This window comes from Bos grunniens, chromosome 2, assembly GCF_055505025.1.
Source record: "Bos grunniens cultivar Pamir isolate PY7600 chromosome 2, Bosgru_T2T1.0, whole genome shotgun sequence".
Lineage (NCBI taxonomy): Eukaryota > Metazoa > Chordata > Mammalia > Artiodactyla > Bovidae > Bos > Bos grunniens.
Window position 1 is genome coordinate 76,052,653 of NC_141166.1, and position 23,604 is coordinate 76,076,256.

The window sequence follows — 23,604 nt, forward strand, 5'->3', positions numbered from 1 at the left end:
CCCTAATCCCTTAGCTTCTCTGAGCCTTAGTAGAATTCTCTAGAGCATAGGGACTAAAGTAAATTGCCTTTTCCATCACTTGGAGATGCTATTGAAGCCAATGTGCATGCATGCACACACGTGTACACCCACACAGGTGTGTGTTTCTTACAGATGAAATTAGGTCCCTCCAAAATTCACATGTTAAAGTACTAACTCCCAGTTCCCTCAGAATGTGACCTTATTTTCACAAAGAGTTGTTGCAGATACTATTATTTAGTTGAAACAAGATTATACTAGAGTAACATAGACCCTCTAATTCAATATGACTGGTGTCCTTTAAAGGGGACACTTGGACACAGCCATGCACACAGGGAAACGTTGATGTGCAGATTGAAGTGGAGAGAGGCCTGAGTTCGATCCTTTCGTAGCTCCCTGAAAGGGAGCATGGTCCTGCTAACACCTTGATCTTGAACTTCTAGGCTTTAGAACTATGAGACAAGCTTCTGTTTACTACTCAGTTTGCAGTACTTTGTTATGACAGTCCTAGAAAACTAATGCAATATGTATATATAAATATATAAACACACACACACAAAATGACTTGAGATGTTTAAGGTTCATCAGCAACCTCTAGTACATCTTGTTATTATTTAGTTGCTAAGTCGTGTTGAACAATTTGCGACCCCATAGCCCACCAGCCTCCTCTGTCCATGGGCTTTCCCAGGCAAGAATATACTGGAGTTGGGTTGCCATTTTCTTGTACAGGGGATCTTCCTAACCCAGGGACTGAACCCATGTCTTCTGCATTGCAGGCAGATTCTTTACCACTGAACTACCAGGGAAGCCGCTAGTATGTCTTGGGCCAGTATAAACCTGGTAATGGCAGTGTTGAGTTAACTTGTTCATAATAGTAGGCTGGGCTGATCTTGGGGCATAGGTAGATGGATAGACAGAACAGATAGACAGTAAGATCCCTGTGGGCAAGGACTATATTAGTTGTACTTGGCACCTTATGCTTAGTGCCCAGCACAAGAATTCAGCCCCTAGTTTTGATGCTGTTTGCAGAATGGACTAAATATGATCAGAGAGTATTACTCAGCCATTAAAAAGAATACATTTGAATCAGTTCTAATGAGGTGGATGAAACTGGAGCCTATTATACAGAGTGAAGTAAGCCAGAAGGAAAAACATAAATACAGTATACTAATGCATATATATGGAATTTAGAAAGATGGTAACAATAACCCAGTGTACGAGACAGCAAAAGAGACACTGATGTATAGAACAGTCTTATGGACTCTGTGGGAGAGGGAGAGGGTGGGAAGATTTGGGAGAATGGCATTGAAACATGTAAAATATCATGTAAGAAACGAGTTGCCAGTCCAGGTTCGATGCACGATACTGGATGCTTGGGGCTAGTGCACTGGGACGACCCAGAGGGATGGTATGGGGAGGGAGGAGGGAGGAGGGTTCAGGATGGGGAACACATGTATACCTGTGGCGGATTCATTTTGATATTTGGCAAAACTAATACAAACTATGTAAAGTTTAAAAATAAAATAAAAAAAATAAACCCATAATAAATATGATCAGAGAAATTATTGTAAAAACATTTTCTTTTCCTTTTTTTTAACTGAGAGAAAATTTGCTTCACAAAACTTCATCTGTTTAAAGAGTAAAATCTAGTATTTCTTTTTTACTATACTCACTAAATATGTATGTGTGTTATATATGTGTGTGTGTGTGTGTGTGTGTGTATTCTCACCAACACTTGTTATTTTCTGGGTTTCTTAAATAGTCATTCTAATGGTTGTGTCTGTGGTTTTGATTTGTATTTTCTGAACAGTTAGTGAGACGAGTATCTTTTCATGTGCCTGTTGGCCATGTGCATATCTTTGGAGAAATGTCTGTTCAAATTGTTCTCTATTTTTTAAATGTTATTTTTGCTGTTGGGTTTAAGAATCCTTTATACATTCCGGTTATGGAAACTTTATTAAATTTGTAATTTGTGAGTATTTTCTATGATGGATACTCCATTTCTTCTAAGGGATTTCTTCCCACAGTAGTAGATATAATGGTCATCACACTCAGGAAGGCCGAGAGGAACTGCTCCACGTTCAAGTGAGGAGATACCCCTCATCCAAGGTAGGAGCAGCGGCTGCGCTTTGCTGGAGCAACTGTGAAGAGAAACCCCACGTCCAATGTAAGAGAAAGCCAAGAGAGGCAGTAGGTGTTGCAAGAGCACATCAGAGGGCAGACACACTGAAACCATAATCACAGAAAACTAGTCAAATGATCACATGGACCACAGCCTTGTCTAACTCAATGAAACTAAGCCATGCCATGTGGGGCCACCCAAGACGGATGGGTAATGGTGGAGAGATCTGACAGAATGTGGTCCACTGGAGAAGGGAATGGCAAACCACTTCAGTATTTTTGCCTTGAGTACCCCATGAACAGTATGAAAAGGCAAAATGATAGGATACTGAAAGAGGAACTCCCCAGGTCGGTAGGTGCTCAATATGCTACTGGAGATCAGTGGAGAAATAACTCCAGAAAGAATGAAGGGATGGAGCCAAAGCAAAAACAATACCCAGTTGTGGATGTGACTGGTGATAGAAGCAAGGTCCGATGCTGTAAACAGTAATATTGCATAGGAACATGGAATGTTAGGTCCATGAATCAAGGCAAATTGGAAGTGGTCAAACAAGAGATGGCAAGAGTGAACGTCAACATTCTAGGAATCAGTGAACTAAAATGGACTGGAATAGGTGAATTAAACTCCAATGACCATTATATCTACTACTGTGGGCAGGAATCCCTTAGAAGAAATGGAGTAGCCATCATGGTCAACAAAAGAGTCCAAAATTCAGTACTTGGATGTAACCTCAAAAACAACAGAATGATCTCTGTTCGTTTCCAAGGCAAGCCATTCAATATCACAATAATCCAAGTCTATGCACTGACCAGTAATGCTGAAGAAGCTGAAGTTGAATGGTTCTATGAAGACCTACAAGACCTTTTAGAACTAACACCCAAAAAAGATGTCCTTTTCATTATAGGTGACTGGAATGCAAAAGTAGGAAGTCAAGAAACACCTGGGGTAACAGGCAAATTTGGCCTTGGAATACGGAATGAAGCAGGGCAAAGACTAATAGAGTTCTGCCAAGAGAACGCACTGGTCATAGCAAATACCCTCTTCCAATAACACAAGAGAAGACTCTACACATGGACATCACCAGATGGTCAACACCAAAATCAGATTGATTATATTCTTTGCAGCCAAAGATGGAGAAGCTCTATACAGTAGGCATATATACTGTGGAGTATATATGCCTGTGAGCTGACTGTGGTTCAGATCATGAATTCCTTATTGCCAAATTCAGACTTAAATTGAAGAAAGTAGGGAAAACCATTAGACCATTCAGGTATGACCTAAACCAAATCCCTTATGATTATACAGTGGAAGTGAGAAATAGATTTCAGGGACTAGACCTGATAGACAGAGTGCCTAATGAACTATGGACGGGTGTTCATGACATTGTACAGGAGACAGGAATCAAGACTATCCCTGAGAAAAAGAAATGCAAAAAAGCACAATGGCTGTCTGAGGAGGCCTTATAAATAGCTGTGAAAAGAAGGGAAGTGAAAAGCAAAGGAGAAAAGGAAAGATATAAGCATCTGAATGTAGAGTTCTAAAGAATAGCAAGAAAAGATAAGAAAGCCTTCCTCAGTGATCAATGCAAAGAAATAGAGGAAAGCAACAGACTGGGAAAGACTAGAGATCTCTTCAGGAAAATTAGAGATACCAAGGGAACATTTCATACAAAGATGGGCTCAATAAAGGACAGAAATCATAGGGACCTAACAGAAGCAGAAGATATTAAGAAGAGGTGGCAAAAATACACAGAAGAACTGTACAAAAAAGATCTTCATGACCAAGATAATCACGATGGTGTGATCACTCACCTAGAGCCAGACATCCTGGAATGTAAAGTCGAGTGGGCCTTAGAAAGCATTACTACAAACAAAGCTAGTGGAGGTGATGGAATTCTGGTTGAGCTATTTCAAATCCTGAAAGATGATGCTGTGAAAGTGCTGCACTCAATATGCCAGCAAATTTAGAAAACTCAGCAGTGGCCACAGGACAGGAAAAGGTCAGTTTTCATTCCAATCCCAAAGAAAGTCAATGCCAAAGAATTCTCAAACTACCGCACAATTGCACTCATCTCACATACTAGTAAAATAATGTTCAAAATTCTCCACGCCAGGCTTCAGCAGTACGTGAACCATGAACTTCCAGATGTTCAAGCTGGTTTTCGAAAAGGCAGAGGAACCAGAGACCAAATTGCCAACATCCGCTGGATCATGGAAAAAGCAAGAGAGTTCCAGAAAAACATCTATTTCTGCTTTATTGACTATGCCAAAGCCTTTGACTGTGTGGATCACAATAAACTGTGGAAAATTCTGAAAGAGATGGGAATACCAGACCACCTGACCTGCCTCTTGAGAAACCTATATGCAGGTAAGGAAGCAACAGTTAGAACTGGACATGGAACAGACTGGTTCCAAATAGGAAAAGGAGTTCGTCAAGGCTGTATGTTGTCACCCTGCTTATTTAACTTCTCTGCAGAGTACATGATGAGAAACCTTGGGCTGGAAGAAGCACAAGCTGGAATCAAGATTGCTAGGAGAAATATCCACAACCTCAGATATGCAGATGACACCACCCTTATGGCAGAAAGTGAAGAAGAACTAAAAAAAGCCTCTTGATGAAAGTGAAAGAGGAGAGTGAAAAAGTTGGCTTAAAGCTCAACATTCAGAAAACGATGATCATGGCATCTGGTCCCATCACTTCATGGGAAATAGATGGGGAAACAATGGAAACAGTGTCAGACTTTATTTTTCTGGGCTCCAAAATCACTGCAGATGGTGATTGCAGTCATGAAATTAAAAGAGGCTTACTCCTTGGAAGGAAAGTTATGACCAACCTAGAAAGCATATTCAAAAGCAGAGCTATTACTTTGCCAACCAAGGTCTGTCTAGTCAAGGCTATGATTTTTCCAGTGGTCATGTATGAATGTGAGAGTTGGGCTGTGAAGAAAGCTGAATGCTGAAGAATTGATTCTTTTTAACTGTGGTGTTGTAAAAGACTCTTGAGAGTCCCTTGGACTGCAAGGAGATCCAACCAGTCCATCCTAAACGAAATCAGTCCTGGGTGTTCATTGGAAGGACTGATGCTGAAGCTGAAACTCCAATACTTTGGCCACCTCATGCGAAGAGTTGACTCATTGGAAAAGACCCTGATGCTGGGAGGGATTGGGGCCAGGAGGAAAAGGGGATGACAGAGGATGAGATGGCTGGATGGCATCACCAACTCGATGGACATGAGTCTGAGTGAACTCCGGGAGTTGGTGATGGACAGGGAGGCCTGGTGTGCTGTGATTCATGGAGTCACAAAGACACTAGTGAGTGACTGCACTGCACTGAACTGAACTGAAAGCTTCTAAGAAGTCAGAATCTCAGAATCTAGCCTGACCTATGAAATCAGAAGTAGCATTTTAACAAGGTACTTCGGTTCTTCTGTGGACATTAAAGTTTGAGCAGCCTTGCCCTAGAGCCACACTGTCCAGTGTGGTAACTACTAGCCACATCTGATTACTTGAAGTGTGGCTAGTCCAAATTGAGAAGGTCTGGAGGTTGTACAATGCACTCCCAATTTTGAACACTTAGTATATGTATTACTCTGTTTAGGCTGCTATAACAAATTACCATAGACTGAGAGGCTTAAACAACAAGCACTTATTTTTCAGTTCTGGAGGTTGTGAAGCCCAAGGTTGGGGTGATGGCAGATCTGGTGTTTGATAAAAACCTGCTTCCTGCCTTGTGGACAGCCTCCTCCTTGCTGTATCTTCACATGACTGGTAGAAGCAGCTCTGATCTCTTTTCCTCTTCTTTTAAAGACACTAATCCCATTTTGGGGGCTCCATCCTCATGACTCCATGCAAGCTTAATCACCTCTCAAAAGCCCTGACCCTTAATACCATCCCACTGGAAGTTAGCATTTCAACATATGAATTTGGGAGGAGACAATCAGGCAGTCCATAACAGTATGGGAAAAAAGTGTAAAATGTTTCCTAAATAACTTTTTACACTGACTACATGTCAATATGAAAATATATTGGGTTAAAGAAAATAAATTATTAAAGTTAATTCCAACTCTTTATTTTTACTTTGTTTTTTAAAAATTATTTGTTTTAATTGGAGGCTAACTACTTTTCAATATTGTGGTGGTTTTTGCCATACATCGACAGAATCGGCCATGGGTGTACATGTGTCCATGCGTCCCTCCATCTTGAACCCTGCTTCCATCTCCCTCCCTACCCCATCCCTGTGGGTTGTCTCAGAGCACCAGCACTGAGTACCCTGCTTCATGCGTCAAACTTGCACTAGCCATCTATTTTACTTTGTTTTTTTAACATTGCCTCTAGAAAATTTAAAACTTCTGTTGTGGCACACATTATACTGGACAGCACTGCCCTGAATCATGAAATCCCTAAAACTCTGATAGTTCTGTATGTCCCTTGGGCCTGTCTTTTTCTAAACTTCAAGTTGACCCAGGCATTTCTGATAATACAACCAGTTGCCCAAAGCCACACTGGGGGTAATAGCTAAAATCACTTCCCTCTATTTCCTTACTACTGCTCTTGTGCCCCACCTCTGTGGACTCAAAAGACATTAGTAAACTAAAATAAATAATTAGTTCTCTGCCAGGGAAAGCTCAAGGATATTCTATGTCCAGAATAGGGAAGGATTCCAGAAGTGAGAAATTTCTTCCGTACTTCTTCCATCCATTGTTATCCAGTAGGATTCCCAGCAACAGTGTGTCAGGCTGAGCATTTCCAGGGCCTTGGTGATCTCGCAGGGACTCATCTCTGTGACAAAGAAAGAGTCACTAAATACCTCCCATTTCTAATAAACAGCCTAAGAGTGGGTGCACCATGGCTCAGCACATTAACCGTATTTTCCATCTAAGAGACAGAGAGCAACCTGTCTTGTTTGATGATGAAGCTATAAAGTTTTAGTGAATGGGGAGTAAATCAAGGCTTGCAGTTGCCTTGTAAAAATGCACTGCCTCGTGCTGCATCTCACCTTTCACTCGCATGAGTGTATTTTTATTTCTCTGCATAAATAAAACATGATTCAAAGCCACCCTCTTGTCTTAACTCCTGGTGCTGGGCTCAACAACCCCAAAATTAAAGTTGGCATTGTGTTTCTGATGAGGCCTGAACATTAGTATAAAACATCTAAGATACTTGAAAGGTGAAAACGGCTTTAAGTTGAGGGGGATGAAAAAGAGGACTCATCCTCCAGTCCCTTTGAGAGGACACGCATAGTGCCGGCTCCAGGCCTGGGCACAAAATAAGACCACAAAGCAGTTGCTTCACCTTTATTCCCATGAGTTAGAGGCCAGAACACCTGACAATTAAGAATAGATAAGCAACCAAGAAGTCAAACTGACTCAGACAACCAGCTTTTAAAACTGATTCACAAGATCAGTGGCAAGTGCTTAACTGTGTTCTACAGTCATGTGAATATGGTGAATATTTGGAGCCATTAGATTTTGTGGGTTGATATCAGTCAGCAAATTTCTTCTTTTTTCACCCCGAGTGTTTCAGACAGAAGCTACTTTGTTGACTATTGTAACTCTGGTCTGTCCCTCTTTTTCCTGGACTGTAATTTTGGAGCTGGTCTATAGAGAAAAGCAAGAATCAACTGTCTTGTAGAGACCAGGAGGGTCCTGTGGTGAGATGTGGGGGTGATGTCTGAGCTGACCAGTCCCATGGGACTGGGGCTGGGGCTGGGGTTAGTGCCCAGAAGCAGAGGACAGATAATGGTGGAAAGTTGCCAAGTTTGAGCTGCAGAAACATGTTCAAGGTGAAAATTAAAGTCTGCAGCACTTGAATCAAATACTGGGAGTGGAAGTGGTGCTTACAGATGCTTGGCAGCTGGAGCAAGAAAGGTGAAGGGTCGCCAGTCCAGGTTCGATGCACGATACTGGATGCTTGCGGCTGGTGCACTGGGACGACCCAGAGGGAGGGTATGGGGAGGGAGGAGGGAGGAGGGTTCACGATGGGGAACACAGGTATACCTGTGGCGGATTCATTTCAATATTTGGCAAAACTAATACAATATTGTAAAGTTTAAAAATAAAATAAAATTAAAAAAAAAAAAGAAAGGTGAAGGGAACTGGTCAGGGTGAAGATCAGACCAAGCAGGTTCACGCTTCTGTTTGGGTCCATGAACCACTGGTAAATCTTTTCCTGGATAGCTGCATTTGACCAAGAATATTATCTGTTTTACCTGATTCTTATCATTTCTCTTTATATATTTTTGTTTTACTTTAATGGTAACTTTTAGAGGCCATATACTCTTATGTATTTGTAAATTCTGTGTGAAATTTCTGCTCATTGGCATTATGTTTATGTCACAATTTTATATACATTTTATATAAAACACAATTTTATATAAAACTTCAACATTTAGAATAACAGGCAATAAATAACACTGTATTCCAAAGAGAGCAATGGACATGGCCCCCTGACCCTAAAAAGACAACACAGAAAGATGACAGAAACCATGGTGCTTCCTTATCCCGTGCAAGAAGCAGCCTGGACAGTGGGAAGGATATGAGTTGTGGGTTGTAGACTTTGGGGAGGCATTTATTCTCTACTCTTTGAAGGAGCTTTTCTCCCAAGTCAAATGAGCGTGCTGTTTGTTGAGATTATGGAGTGCCTACAAGAAGAGGAGACTAGCACTCCCATCCCCATCTAGTTGGGTTCACGTGGAGAATCCATGGGTCTACTCTTGGCCACTTTCGGGGAAGAGTGTGATAGAGTGAGAAAGGTCTCTGCCGCCTGGTATGTATCCTGGAGGGCATATGAGAGAAGAACCATGTCTCCCTACTGCCTGGAGAGTCCTTAAGTCCAGATGTTGTCTGGAGCAGTGATAATAGCAAGAGGATGAAAGAGGGCAATATTGGGGTGGCCTGCATGCCACATTGGACTCTAAGGATGAGTGAGTTTTCTCTGCTTATTGCAGAAAGTACTGGATTAGACCTTCTTACAGTTCCCTGCCAGACTATGGGAGCAGGATAAGATACTATAGGTGTACCACCTGGGATGGGAGTGGAGGAAAATGTTAAAGAGGTCAGCCAGAGAGTGCATCATCTTGTGAGGGAACTAGGAAAAGGTCCCCAAAGAAATCACTCTTGCAATCCATAGCAGAGCCAGCACTGAAATACCTCTTCCCCCGGGGGGCACTGGTAGTCTGCCCATAGGGAATCAGAACAATGGCATGGTTATATATAAAGTCCTTATTACCTTTCTTCTAGTCACCATGCCCAGTAAGAGTCAGAAAAGGAGAGAAGAGATGGAGGAAGAGAAAAAGTCTGATCTTTACCCAAGGCTTGGGACTGAGCAAAGAGCAGGTTGGAAGCTTTAAATTGCATGTGAGATTCAAATTTGAATTTATACTGAACTGTACTTACTTTTTTAAAATTTATAAGAGGAGTCAATTCCAGAGTGGCACTAGTTCTTTTGTAAATAAAGGTGCCTAGAAAGTTTTTGGCTCAAACTCAACTGTCATCAAGGGGTGATTTGGCAGAGAAGGGAGAAGGCAGTGGTTGGGGAGAAAAATTAAACCTTTTCATGCTTAGAGTTTACTCAGACTTTCTAGAATATTCAAAAAACCTGTTAAGGTAGTTCTTCCACTGATTTCATGGCATGGGACAATAGAAAATGATAATTCCATTTGTACGGCAAACTGAGGCAAAGACATGCCTACTTGTGCCTAGAGGTCGCTATTGGCCACTGGTTGAGCATTTTCAGCCCCACCCTCCTAACCCAGGCCCTTCCTAAAGGGCTGATGACCATGTCCACGAACTGGGACACTTTATTTTACACTTAGAAGTATAAGCTCAGAGTGACCAGGAAAATGCCTTGTCCTCCTTTAAATTAATAGCAGAAGGGATAATTTTTATCTCTTTAGCCTACTTAGAACTGCCTATGGAAACCCCAAGGTTAAATGCTCATCTGCATATTAGTGTAGAAGCAGCAGAGAATAATGGAACAAATATTGGCTTAGGAGACAAAGTTCCAACATTGTCAATGGCCAGCTATTTATCTTGGGCGGGACACTAATCTATCTGGGTTTTTGTTTCCTTAATTGTAAAATGAGGGGTTTGGGGATCATGTGTTTAATAGATGGCAGCAGACTGAGCACACACGCAGTCATCACCAGCACCATCATCACCCCTCTCTAAGACTGAGCAGTAAAGGGAAAGAGCAATAATCATCTGGTTAAATTAGTTCATGAAATTTTGATTGGATCTCTGCCACTCATGGGGCATGAAAGGCAATTATGAGGTTCCCTGAAGCATGTAAAGTGGGACATTTTGTCCCCTAAGGCTGCAGAACTCTCCAATGTCCTCAGTGTCATTCTACTGTAGGACACATGCCATACGGTCACGTGTCTCTCTGTGGCCTCTGAGATCTTTCCTGCAGTATTTGTTTATTCCATGCAGCAGCACATACAGGCCACCCCCTGGGTGAGGAGTGGGGTTGATTCCGTGCCACTGCCTGTCCCAGTCCTCATATCTCCAACAGGCACCCAAAGAAGGCAGTATGACTGGTGGCGTGTCACTGCATCTGATGCCTGAAATATTAGAAATGGATTTGGGATATCCATGATCTGTCAGTACTGTGTTTGCTTAAATATCAAAATTTAGCTGCTATTTGCCCAAATGTCTTGAAATTATTGTTTGAGGGAAGAGTGGTATATATATCCGGTAGAAATGGGGATCACTTTATATGCATTCATTTTTCTCAGGCAAGGAATTCATAGGCAGTGATCTGGGTAGAAACAACTTATTGTTCATTCTTGGGAGCTGACCTCAGTGAATTAATAAATATCAGGTACTTTGTTCACTGCCTCCTTGTCTTCTTCCTTCATTTTACCCCACCATTTTGATCTGGGTTCTCCTGACAGTAGAGCTTTGAGAGTAGGCTCTGGGTGCGTGTGATTTATTTTGGAGGTTATCCTAAAAGAGGAGTGAGAGAACAAAGACAATGAGTCAGGAAAGGAAGGAAGTCAAGCAAAAGCATTACTGAGCTCATTGCTTCCAGAACCATCCACCGGAAATATGAAAGACCATAACCTTTATTCACCAGCTTGCTTTCCTCACTGTTTGATGTCTTCTCCCAGGGGCATCACCTCTCCTGCATTTTGAACTCCCAGTTCTTTAGAGATAACCCTGGGGCAGCTCTTGAGGCATTTTTGACACCAGGAGCTATCCACTCTTCTGGGGCTGAAATCAGATATGGGCTGGGAGATGTAACAAAGGTACAATAAGAAGTGTCTACTTATTCTAAGAAGGATTTATGGTGGCCCTGCAAACTTGCATACGTTAACATATACTTTAATATATATTCAAATGAGTTAAAAATGAGGCAGCAGTAACAAAGTTATTATAAGAACAGATGTCATTTAATCTTGAATGCTACTTAGATGTGGGTCTTAAATAAAAGACTGAACTTTGGGATAGTCAACATGAAAAGGGAATCGTGATAAAGTACAAACTTTACGATGACTGAAAGGTAACAATGAACCAGTTGTTCAGTATAAACATGACTATTTAAGGTGCTGATATCAAATAAAAATTTTCCTGAGCATCCTCAGACAGAATAAGAGGATGTGATGAATTACATTCTGGTCAAAATGTTGAATATAAATTTTGGTATAGTTTTATAATTCTGTTTCTTATATTTGAATATAGGCAAATAAATTTCTCAAGCCTAGGCTCGCTAGGCTCCTCTGTCCATAGGATTTCCCAGGAAAGAATACTGGAGCAGGTTGCCATTTCTTCCTCCATAGGATCTTTCCAACCCAGGGATGGAACCCAAGTCTCTGGGGTCTCCTACATTGGCAGGTGGATTCTTTACTATTGAGCCGCCTGGAAAGCCCCAAAGCATGATAAGTTAAAAAAAAGCAACAACAACTAAGGTAGGGATGGGTAAGGGATTAGATGCAGTTCACTTAGTGGGCCTCTAATGGCCCCATTAATAGATGGTTTTAGAGATGAGAGAAATCAATGAGTCAATGACTTTAAGAGTTAGTCTTGCCATGAGTCTGTTTCTTATACCTCTTTTTCTCTCTTTTCTCAACTGTCTCTCTCATTACCATTTCTTTCCTTAGAATAGCAGAAAGAGCATGGACTTTGGAGTGAATTTTACTATTCATCAGTTGCTGCTGCTGCTAAGTCATCTCAGTCGTGTCCGACTCTGTGTGACCCCATAGACGGCAGCCCACCAGGCTCCCCTGTCCCTGGGATTCTCCAGGCAAGAACACTGGAGTGGGTTGCCATTTCCTTCTCCAGTGCATGAAAGTGAAAAGTGAAAGTGAAGTCGCTCAGTCGTGTCCGACTCTTAGCGACCCCACAGACTGCAGCCTACCAGGCTCCTCTGTCCATGCGATTATCCAGGCAAGAGTACTGGAGTGGGGTGCCATTGCCTTCTCTATTGGATAAAAAAGTCTTATCTTTACCCTCAGGTATGGTACATATTAGCTGTAATGCCTTTTTCTGATGATAAAAGCAGTGTATTTTCTTTTAGACAAACTTGAAAAAAAATGAGAAAGAAAAATTTTAAAACCATCTCTAAATTAACTGTCCATACAAAGAAAAGGTGTTTAAATTATTACCATGTTGTATTTTGGTAAATTTCTTTCCAGTCATGTATGTACATACAGGTTTTTGACTATATTGTGTATTCTTTTTTTCTGATTTTAACTTTATCATTATATTATGAATATCTCCCCATGCTAATGAATATATAATAATATAATCACTTTTAATGGATGCATTATTACCCATCAAATAATGTGCCATTATTGTTGAATCATACATGATTATTAGATATTTAGATTGCTTCCAATTTTGGATTATTGCAATTAAAGGCATAATAAATATCCTTGTACAAAATTCTATGGGCTTCTCATCCAAATATTTCTTTAGAATCAACCCTTAGATCTGGAATTTCTGGGATAAATGATATGAAAATTACTAGGTTTTGATTCATTTTACCAAATTGCCTTTCAAAAATGTTGTATCCACTTATTCCCCTAGCAGCAGTTTATCAACATGCCTACGTCACAGAAGTTATGTATCATATCCCAAGGATTGTACCTGTGTCTCCTACATTGCAGGTAAATTCCTTACTGTCTGAGCCACCAGGGAAGCCCCATGTCAATATATACACAGTATATATCATGACTATAGAGTGATTTGGTCTAAAGTTAGCTATCAACTAGGGAAATAAAAAGCACTCTAAGTATTATAGAAAGGGAATTTAATAAGACATTTGTTATACAGATGATGGGTAGCTAAGAGGATAAATCCAATGCTATGGACTGAATTGTGTCCCTCCAAAATTCATATGTTAAAGACCTAATCTCCAATGTGATGGTATTTCAAGATGGGGACTTGGGGAGGCAATTAAGTTTAGATGAGGTCATAAGGATTGGGCCCTCATGATGGGCTTAATGCCCTTATAAAAAGAGACATCAGAGTTTGCTTATTCTCTCTACACACACCTAGGAGAGGAAAGTCCCTGTGAACACACAGCAAGAAGGCGGCCATGTGCAAGCCAGGAAAAGAGCCTTCACCAGGAACTGATTTGACCAGTATTTTGATTTTGGACTTTCCATCCTCCAGAACCATAAGAAATACATTTATATTGTTTAAGTCACTGTGTTCATGATGTTTCATTATGGCAACCCAAGCTAAGACCTATGCCAACTCAGAGATTACAAAAACTGGAAAGAACTACTCTCCCTAGGCTAGAAGTACAGTGGAGAAGGCAGCGTTATCAGAGTCTGCAGTCATCTGAAGGAGATTGGAACCATGGCAACCTGTCCTTTGGTTGCTAGAATGGCAGAGGAGGTGCAGCCTGAGCAAGAGAGAAATGAGGAGAAACATCCTGACCTTTCCCCTCCCTCCTGTTCTCCGGTCTTCCATCAGAGCCTCACACTAGCGGGACAGTGTGGAACAGCTAATGTAGAGGCCTGGGAAAGCCTCAGGGCTGTGGACCATGTGGTGTAGAGCAGGAAGGGGCAGGGTTGGATCTGAAGATGCATATATCCAGGAATGCAGAAGATGCTTTGTTTGGCTGGCACAGTGTCTTTGAAATGCTCTGCGGTTTTGCCTGTGTCTGGGGCATGGTCTTTCAGGTTAGGCTGGGCACAGCGCCAGCACAAGTTATTACGTAGCTGCTTTACTGCCTGCTTTAATTGATAGATGATGGAAGGCAGGTGAGGACATTTTAAGAGTAGAGACAGTATGGGGAAAACATGGGGGCTGAAATGGTAAGCCACAGATGCCAATTTCTACAGTTTTTCTAAGAGCCTGGCCATCCAAAGTTTTAATGCCTTGACTCTTAATGTTCCGTAGTAAAATCCACAGAATGAACAGGTTTCAAAGTGTGTCTGTGTATCTTCTGTCTTGTGAAAAGCTGTTTTGTGTGCATCTGAAACAGGCTGAATTAGGCAGAATGATATTCACATGGGCTCAGCCTCATTCTTCCTAAATTTTTACAGCTTTGTAGAGAGCAGTGTGCATGTAATGACCCTTGACCCTGCGTCTATTACTGACAGCAGTCTATGAGCCCAACGCATCCAGCCAGCATCTCCTCAGGCCCACTGTGGGGGACACAGCCGATGTTTCACAGTGCAGAGAAGAAATGAGGACGTTTGAGAACTTTCACCAAGGCCAAGAGAAAGGATAAGGTTAGTCATTTTGGTGGGTGGGCTGGTGAGATCCAAACTGCAGGCTTTGGAGGCTTCCTGCCAGTCTGACTGCAGTGCAGTGGGGGCTCGTGCAGGACCACGTCTGCCTGGAAGTGGGGAGCACCTTGGTCTAAGTTAGACAAGGTGCTGTGTGGGCACTCCTCCAGGACCCAGACTTCAGGGAGTTCTGGCCTTGCTCCTGAGCCCTCTCCTTAAAGCCAACTTGTCCCATTTGTGCATTTCCAAAAGGAAAGAGAAGTAGGTGTTTCTGCTGCAGACTGGACTCCTCCTACCCTTTCTCACCAGGTGGTTCCTCTGCTATATTTTCATCTCCTATTTCATGTTCCTGTTCAGTTTTTCTCATTTGTCTCTCTTATTCTGGAATACTCTCTTGCTTTGGGGTGACCTGGTTTGTCTTAAGGAGAGCAGGCTATTGCAATGATTCATTCTAACCAAAATTGATTGTAGGGGCCACAGACATGGACGCCTCCAGGGCAAGGTGGTCTCCGGAGAGGTTTAAGTAGGGGGAGGGGGGTGAGGAAGCCCACCAAACCCACCAGGGGGCATCTCTTGGCCTGAGTGAGTTACAGGCAGTGGGAGCTCAGGGCCCATGTTGTTGATTTTGATATATTTCAAGAAAACTTGGAGACCTCTGTGAAAATTTTTAAAGGTGAGAAATTAATTGTAAAACTTTTAAAAAACAATGTGTCAACTATAGAATCTGCTTTTATGTCAAAATCTGGCCCAGGGGCCAGCAGTTTGCCATCTTTGCCTTGAGGAGTGTTTCCTGTGCTGGGGGCTGTGGGCAACACCAAGGAGAGGGACGCTGTGCACGTCTCCTGAAGGGGCTTCAGTGGGGCAGTGTGACTGGAGAAACGCAGATGTGCTATCAAGTGAGAGTCCAGGAAAGGCTATAGGTTCCCCCAGTGGAAGAGCTTTAAAGACAATATTTTTATTTATGTGATTTTAACATGAAATATTAATTCTACCGTAAACCATTGAACTTTAAAATAGAGAAAAACCTTCTCTGCTGTTTTTAGGGTCAGGTGTACATGATTAAAGGTGACATCACTTTAATAATGAGGCCTTTTTGTACTTAATGAAATATCAGTAAATCCCCTTGAGGAGATGACAGATGTACTGATTTCCACTCTGGAGTGTAATAGTGAAATTCCTGTGTAAACAGTGAAATGAGATTTTAAAGGATCACTTTTTCTAGGCAGGATGACTAATGAGAGAGGTAATCCTTTAAGATGTGGCCACACACTCAGCAGCCTGATCATTCTACAGCTTCCAAAATGTGCAGCTTGGCAAGTTGTGGCCAAACCAGATGTGGAGAGGCATCTCGGGCAGGGCTCTGCTTGAGGGCAGTTGCAACTGGGCCAGGTGGTGGGAGAGAGGCCAGAATTGGCAGGTCAAGTATCTCGGTATCCCTGGACTTGGGCCTCTTCCAAGGCCCTTCACAGGTCATACTACAGTTATCTGTACTTTCCCTCTAGCAGGACCTGAGCATCTTGGGGCAAGTTCGGTACTGCAGTATTCTAGTGCCTCCCAGATTGAATGGTATAAAGAGACATATTGAATGTCAGTTGAATGAATGAATAAGTGATAAATTAAGTAAAAATCTAAGCAGGTGTATGGTATTGCTACTAAGTCACTTCAGTCGTGTCTGACTCTGTGTGACCCCACAGATAGCAGCCCACCAGGCTCCATCGTCCCTGGGATTCTCCAGGCAACAACACTGGAGTGGGTTGCCATTTCCTTCTCCAATGCATGAAAGTGAAAAGTCAAAGTGAAGTCGCTTAGTCGTGTCCAACTCTTAGCGACCCCATGGACTGCAGCCTACTAGGCTCCTCCGCCCATGGGAGTTTCCAGGCAAGAGTATTGGAGTCGGGTGCCATTGCCTTCTCCGGGTGTATGGTATTAGGGAGATTCAACAAGAGGTGGTGGTGCTGCCGGCTGGCAGGTGGGTAGGGCACCATGAGGGGCAGTTTGGGGCTGCAGTGTGTGGAGACTCTGGCCTGTGGGTAGAAGATGAAATCAAGAGTAGTCCCTGGCTTCAGGATGAGGGTGGGTCACCATGGCAGGACTCAGTCAGAGACAACACAACGTGGACTCGGGGACTAAGGAGCAGAGCACAGCTGTCAGTCAGCAGGGAGCACAGGGTAAGAATGAATGCTCAGACATCTAAGAAATTCAAGTTCAAATCTCATCTCTACTTTTTCTTCAGTGTGTGACTGGGCAAAGTCTGGGCATAGACTTCACCTCTCTGTGCCTTGGTGTCTTTATCTCTCCCTTTTTAACATTTTTTTATTGAAGGATAATTGCTTTTGTTGTTTTCTGTCCAACCTCAACATGAATCAGTCATATGTATACATATATCTCCTCCCTTTGAATCTCCCTCCCGTCTCCGGACCCTCCCAGCCCTCTAGGTTGATACAGAGCCCCTGTTTGAGTTTCCTGAGCCATACAGCAAATTCCCATTGGCTATCTATTTTACATATGGTAATGTAAGTTTCCATGTCACTCTTTCCATACATCTCATCCACTCCTCTCCTTTCCCCATGTCCATAAGTCTATTCTCTATATCTGTTTCTCCACTGCTGCCCTGTAAATAAATTCTTCAGTACTATTTTTCTAGATTTGGTATACATGTGTTAGAATATAATATTTATCTTTCTCTTTCTGACTTACTTCACTCTGCATAATAGATTCTAGGCTCATCCACTGCATCAGAACTGACTCAAATGTGTTCCTTTTTATGTCTGAATAATATTCTATTGTGTATATGCACCACCACTTCTTTATCCATTCATCTGTCTATGGACATCTAGGTTGCTTCCATGTTCTAGCTATTGTAAATAGTGCTGCAATGAACAACAGGATACATGTGTATTTTTCAATTTTGGTTTCCTCAGGGTATATGCCTAGGAGTGGGATTGCTGGGTTGTATGGTGGTTTTGTTTCTAGTTTTTAAAGAAATCTCCATACCATCTTCCATACTGGCTGTATCAATTTACATTCCTACTAACAGTGCAAGAGTGTTCCCCTTTCTCCACACCCTCTCCAGCATTTATTACTTGTAGACTTTTTGATGATGGCCTTTCCAGAAAAACATCTACTTCTGCTTTATTGACTACACCAAAGCTTTTGACTGTGTGGATCACAACAAACTGTGGAAAATTCTTCAAGAGATGTAATACCAGATCACCTGACCTGCCTCCTGAGAAATCTGTATGCAGGTCAAGAAGCAACAGTTAGACTTGGACATGGAAAAAACAGTGGTTCCAAATCAGGAAAGGAGTATGTCAAGGCTGCTGATTTAACTTATATGCAGAGTACATCATGAGAAATGCTGGACTGGATGAAGCACAAGCTGGAATCAAGATTGAAAGGGGAAATATCAATAACCTCAGATATGCAGATGACACCACCCTTATGGCACAAAGTGAAGAAGAACTAAAGAGCCTCTTGATGAAAGTGAAAGAGGAGCATGAAAAAGTTGGCTTAAAACTCAGCATTCAGAAAACTAAGATCATGGCATCCTGTCCCATCACTTCATGGCAAATAGATGGGGAAACAGTGGAAACAGTGACAGACTTTATTTTGGGGGCTCCAAAATAACTGCAGATGGTGACTGCAGCCATGAAATTAAAAGATACTTGCTCCTTGGAAGAAAAGTTATGACCAACCTAGACAGCATATTAAAAAGCAGAGACATTACTTTGCCAACAAAGGTCAAAGGTATGGTTTTTCCAGTAGTCATGTATGGATGTGAGAGTTGGACTATAAACAAAGCTGAGCACCAAAAAATTGATGCTTTTGCCAACCTAGACAGCATATTAAAAAGCAGAGACATTACTTTGCCAACAAAGGTCAAAGGTATGGTTTTTCCAGTAGTCATGTATGGATGTGAGAGTTGGACTATAAACAAAGCTGAGCACCAAAAAATTGATGCTTTTGAACTGTGGTGTTGGAGAAGACTCTTGAGAGTCCCTTGGACACCAAGGAGATCCAACCAGTCCATCTTAAAGGAAATCAGTCCTGAATATTCATTGGAAGGACTGATGCTGAAGCTGAAACTCCAATACTTCGGCCGCCTGATACAGAGAGCTGACTCATTTGAAAAGACCCTAATGCTGGGAAAGACTGAGGGCAGGAGGAGAAGGGGACAACAGAGGATGAGATGGTTGGATGGCATCACTGACTCAATGGACATGAGTTTGAGTAAACTCTGGAAGTTTGTGATGGACAGGGAGGCCTGGCGTGCTGCAGTCGCAAAGTGTCGGACATGACTGAGCAAGTGAACTGAACTGATTCTCACTAGTGTAAGGTGATATCTCATTGTGTTTTAATTTCACTTCTCTAATAATGAGCATTGTTAAGCATCTTTTCATGTGTTTATTAGCCATCTGTATGTCTTCTTTGGAAAAATGTCTGTTTAGGTCTTTTTCCCACTTTTTGATTGGGTTGTTTGTTTTTCTGGCATTGAGTTGTATGAACTGCTTGTATATTTTGGAAATGAATCCTGTGTCAGTTGTTTCACTTGCTATTATTTTCTCCCATTCTTAGGGTTGTCTTTTCACCTTGCTTATAGTTTCCTTTGCTGCTAAAAGCTTTTAAGTTTAATCAAGTCCCACTTGTTTACTTTTGTTTTTATTTCCATTACTCTAGGAGTTGGGTCATAGAGAATCTTGCTTTATGTCATTGAATGTTCTGCCTATGTTTTCCTCTAAGAGTTTTATAGCTTCTGGTCTTACATTTAGGTCTTCAATCCATTTTGAGTTTATCTTTATATATGGTGTTAGGAAGTGTTCTAATTTCATTCTTTTACATGTAGCTGTCCAGTTTTCCCAGCACCATTTATTGAAGAGGCTGTCTTTGCCCCATTGTATATTCTTGCCTCCTTTGTCAAAAATAAGGTGCCCATTGGTGCATGGGTTTATTTCTGGGCTTTCTGTCTTGTTGCATTGATCTATATTTCTGTTTTGTGCTAGTACCATACTGTCTTGATGACTGTAGCTTTGTTCTTCCAGCTCCATTCTTCTTTCTCAGAACTGCTTTGGCTATTCGGGGTCTTTTATGTTTCCATATGAATTGTGAAATTTTTTGTTCTAGCTGTGAAAAATGTCTTTGGTAATTTGATAAGGATTGCATTGAATCTGTAGATTGCATTTGGTAGTATAGTCATTTTCACAGTATTGATTCTTCCTACCCAGGAACATGGAATATCTCTCCATTTGTTTATGTCATCTTTGATTTCTTTCATTAGTGTCTTATAATTTTCTGTGTACAGTTCTTTTGTCTCTTTAGGTAAGTTTATTCCTAGATATTTAATTCTTTTTGTTGTAATGGTGACTGGGATTGATTCCTTAATTTCTCTTTCTGATTTTTCATTGTTAGTATATAGAAGTGCAAGTGATTTCTGTGTATTGATTTTGCATCCTGCAACTTTGCTAAATTCACTGATTAGCTCTAGTGATTTTCTGTTACTATCTTTAGGTTTTCTATGTACAGTATCTATCCCGCGTCCGAGGTCAGGGGGGTGGGGGTGGCCGAGAGGAGATACCCAGCGTCTGAGGTCAGGGGCAGCAATGAGAGGAGTTACCCCGAGTCCGAGGTCAGGGGCAGTGACGAGAAGAGTTACCCCACGTCCGAGGTCAGGGGCGGCAGCCTGGAGGAGCTACCCCACGCCCCTAAGGCCGAGGCCAGGGACGGCGGGCGGGAGGAGCTTCCCCACAACCCACGCCTGAGGCCAAGGGCGGCGGCCGGGAGGAGCAACCCCACATCCAAGGAGCCTTGGCTGCGTGGGTGCAGGAGGGCCTAGAGGAGCTAGCCCACGTTGAAGGTCAGGAAGGGCGGTGGTGAGGAGATACCCCTCGTCCAAGGTAAGGAGCAATGGCTGCGCTTTGCTGGAGCAGCCGTGAAGAGATACCCCACGCCCAAGGTAAGAGAAACCCAAGTAAGAAGGTAGGTGTTGCAAGAGGGCATCAGAGGGCAAACACACTGAAGCCATACTCACAGAAAACTAGTCAATCTGATCACACTAGGACCACAGCCTTGTCTAACTCAATGAAACTAAGCCATGCCCATGGGGCAACCCAAGACGGGCGGGTCATGGTGGAGAGATCTGACAGAATGTGGTCCACTGGAGAAGGGAATGGCAAACCACTTTAGTATTCTTGCCTTGAGAACCCCATGAACAGTATGAAAATGCAAAATGATAGGATACTGAAAGAGAAACTCTCCAGGTCAGTAGGTGCCCAAATGCTACTGGAGATCAGTGGAGAAATAACTCCAGAAAGAATGAAGGGATGGAGCCAAAGCAAAAACAATACCCATCTGTGGATGTGACTGGTGATAGAAGCAAGGTCCAATGCTGTAAAGAGCAATATTGCATAGGAACCTGGAATGTCAGGTCAAGGAATCAAGGCAAATTGGAAGTGGTCAAACAAGAGATGGCAAGAGTGAATGTCAACATTCTAGGAATCAGCGAAATGAAATGGCCTGGAATGGGTGAATTTAACTCAGATGACCATTATATCTACTACTGCGGGCAGGAATCCCTCAGAAGAAATGGAGTGGCCATCATGGTCAACAAAAGAGTCCGAAATGCAGTACTTGGATGCAATCTCAAAAATGACAGAATGATCTCTGTTCGTTTCCAAGGCAGACCATTCAATAGCACAGTAATACAAGTCTATGCCTCAACCAGTAACGCTGAAGAAGCTGAAGTTGAATGGTTCTATGAAGACCTACAAGGCCTTTTAGAACTAATACCCAAAAAAGATGTCCTTTTCATTATAGGGGACTGGAATGCAAAAGTTGGAAGTCAAGAAACACCTGGAGTAACAGGCAAATTTGGCCTTGGAATACGGAATGAAGCAGGGCAAAGACTAATAGAGTTTTGCCAAGAAAATGCACTGGTCATAACAAGCACCCTCTTCCAACAACACAAGAGAAGACTCTACACATGGACATCACCAGATGGTCAACACCAAAATCAGATTGATTATATTCTTTGCAGCCAAAGATGGAGAAGCTCTATACAGTCAGCAAAAACAAGACCAGGGGCTGACTGTGGTTCAGACCATGAACTCCTTATTGCCAAATTCAGACTTAAACTGAAGAAAGTAGGGAAAACCACTAGACCATTCAGGGATGACCTAAATCAAATCCCTTATGATTATACAGTGGAAGTGAGAAATAGATTTAAGGGCCTAGATCTGATAGATAGAGTGCCTGATGAACTATGGAATGAGGTTCGTGACATTGTACAGGAGACAGGGATCAAGACCATTCCCATGGAAAAGAAATGCAAACAAGCAAAATGGCTGTCTGGGGAGGCCTTACAAATAGCTGTGAAAAGAAGAGAAGCGAAAAGCAAAGGAGAAAAGGAAAGATATAAACATCTGAATGCAGAGTTCCAAAGAATAGCAAGAAGAGATAAGAAAGCCTTCTTCAGCGATCAATGCAAAGAAATAGAGGAAAACAACAGAATGGGAAAGACTAGGGATCTCTTCGAGAAAATCAGAGATACCAAAGGAACATTTCATGCAAAGATGGGCTCAATAAAGGACAGAAATGATATGAAGCAGAAGCAGAAGATATTAGGAAGAGATGGCAAGAATACACAGAAGAACTGTACAAAAAAGATCTTCACAACCCAGATAATCACGATGGTGTGATCACTGACCTAGAGCCAGACATCCTGGAATGTGAAGTCAAGTGGGCCTTAGAAAGCATCACTAAGAACAAAGCTAGTGGAGGTGATGGAATTCCAGTTGAGCGACTTCAAATCCTGAAAGATGATGCTGTGAAAGTGCTGCACTCAATATGCCATCAAATTTGGAAAACTCAGCAGTGGCCACAGGACTGGAAAAGGTCCGTTTTCATTCCAATCCCAAAGAAAGGCAATGCCTAAGAATGCTCAAACTACCGCACAATTGCACTCATCTCACATGCTAGTAAAGTAATGCTCAAAATTCTCCAAGCCAGGCTTTAGCAATATGTGAACCGTGAACTTCCTGATGTTCAAGCTGGTTTTAGAAAAGGCAGAGGAACCAGAGATCAAATTGCCAACATCTGCTGGATCATGGAAAAAGCAAGAGAGTTCCAGAAAAACATCTATTTCTGCTTTATTGACTATGCCAAAGCCTTTGACTGTGTGGATCACAATAAACTGTGGAAAATTCTGAAAGCGATGGGAATACCAGACCACCTGACCTGCCTCTTGAGAAATCTGTATGCAGGTAAGGAAGCAACATTTAGAACTGGACATGGAACAACAGACTGGTTCCAAATAGGAAAAGGAGTTCGTCAAGGCTGTATCTTCTCACCCTGCTTATTTAACTTATATGCAGAGTACATCATGAGAAACGCCGGACTGGAAGAAACACAAGCTGGAATCAAGATTGCAGGGAAAAATATCAATAACCTCGGATATGTAGATGACACCACCCTTATGGCAGAAAGTGAAGAGGAACTCAAAAGCCTCTTGAGGAAAGTGAAAGTGGAGAGTGAAAAAGTTGGCTGAAAGCTCAACATTCAGAAAACGAAGATCATGGCCTCTGGTCCCATCACTTTATGGGAAATAGATGGGGAAACAGGGGAAACAGTGGAAACAGTGTCAGGCTTAATTTTTCTGGGCTCCAAAATCACTACAGATGGTGACCGCAGCCATGAAATTAAAAGACGCTTACTCCTTAGAAGGAAAGTTATGACCAACCTAGATAGCATATTCAAAAGCAGAGACATTACTTTGCCAACAAAGGTTTGTCT

The 23,604-nt window shown here is 42.2% G+C and overlaps 1 protein-coding gene across 2 annotated transcripts in view; it reads left to right on the forward strand.

Annotated features, from left to right (window-relative positions):
• Nucleotides 1-14,595: 14,595 nt before the first annotated feature.
• The window catches only part of THSD7B (thrombospondin type 1 domain containing 7B), a 1,262,144-nt gene continuing 1,253,135 nt past the window's right edge, over nucleotides 14,596-23,604 (forward strand). The window contains exon 1 of one of the 2 annotated variants that reach the window (XM_086367910.1): nucleotides 14,596-14,823. The gene's annotated coding sequence lies outside the window, so the exon portion shown is untranslated. The remainder of the gene's footprint in view (nucleotides 14,824-23,604) is intronic. The other variant, XM_086367918.1, reaches the window with a different exon arrangement.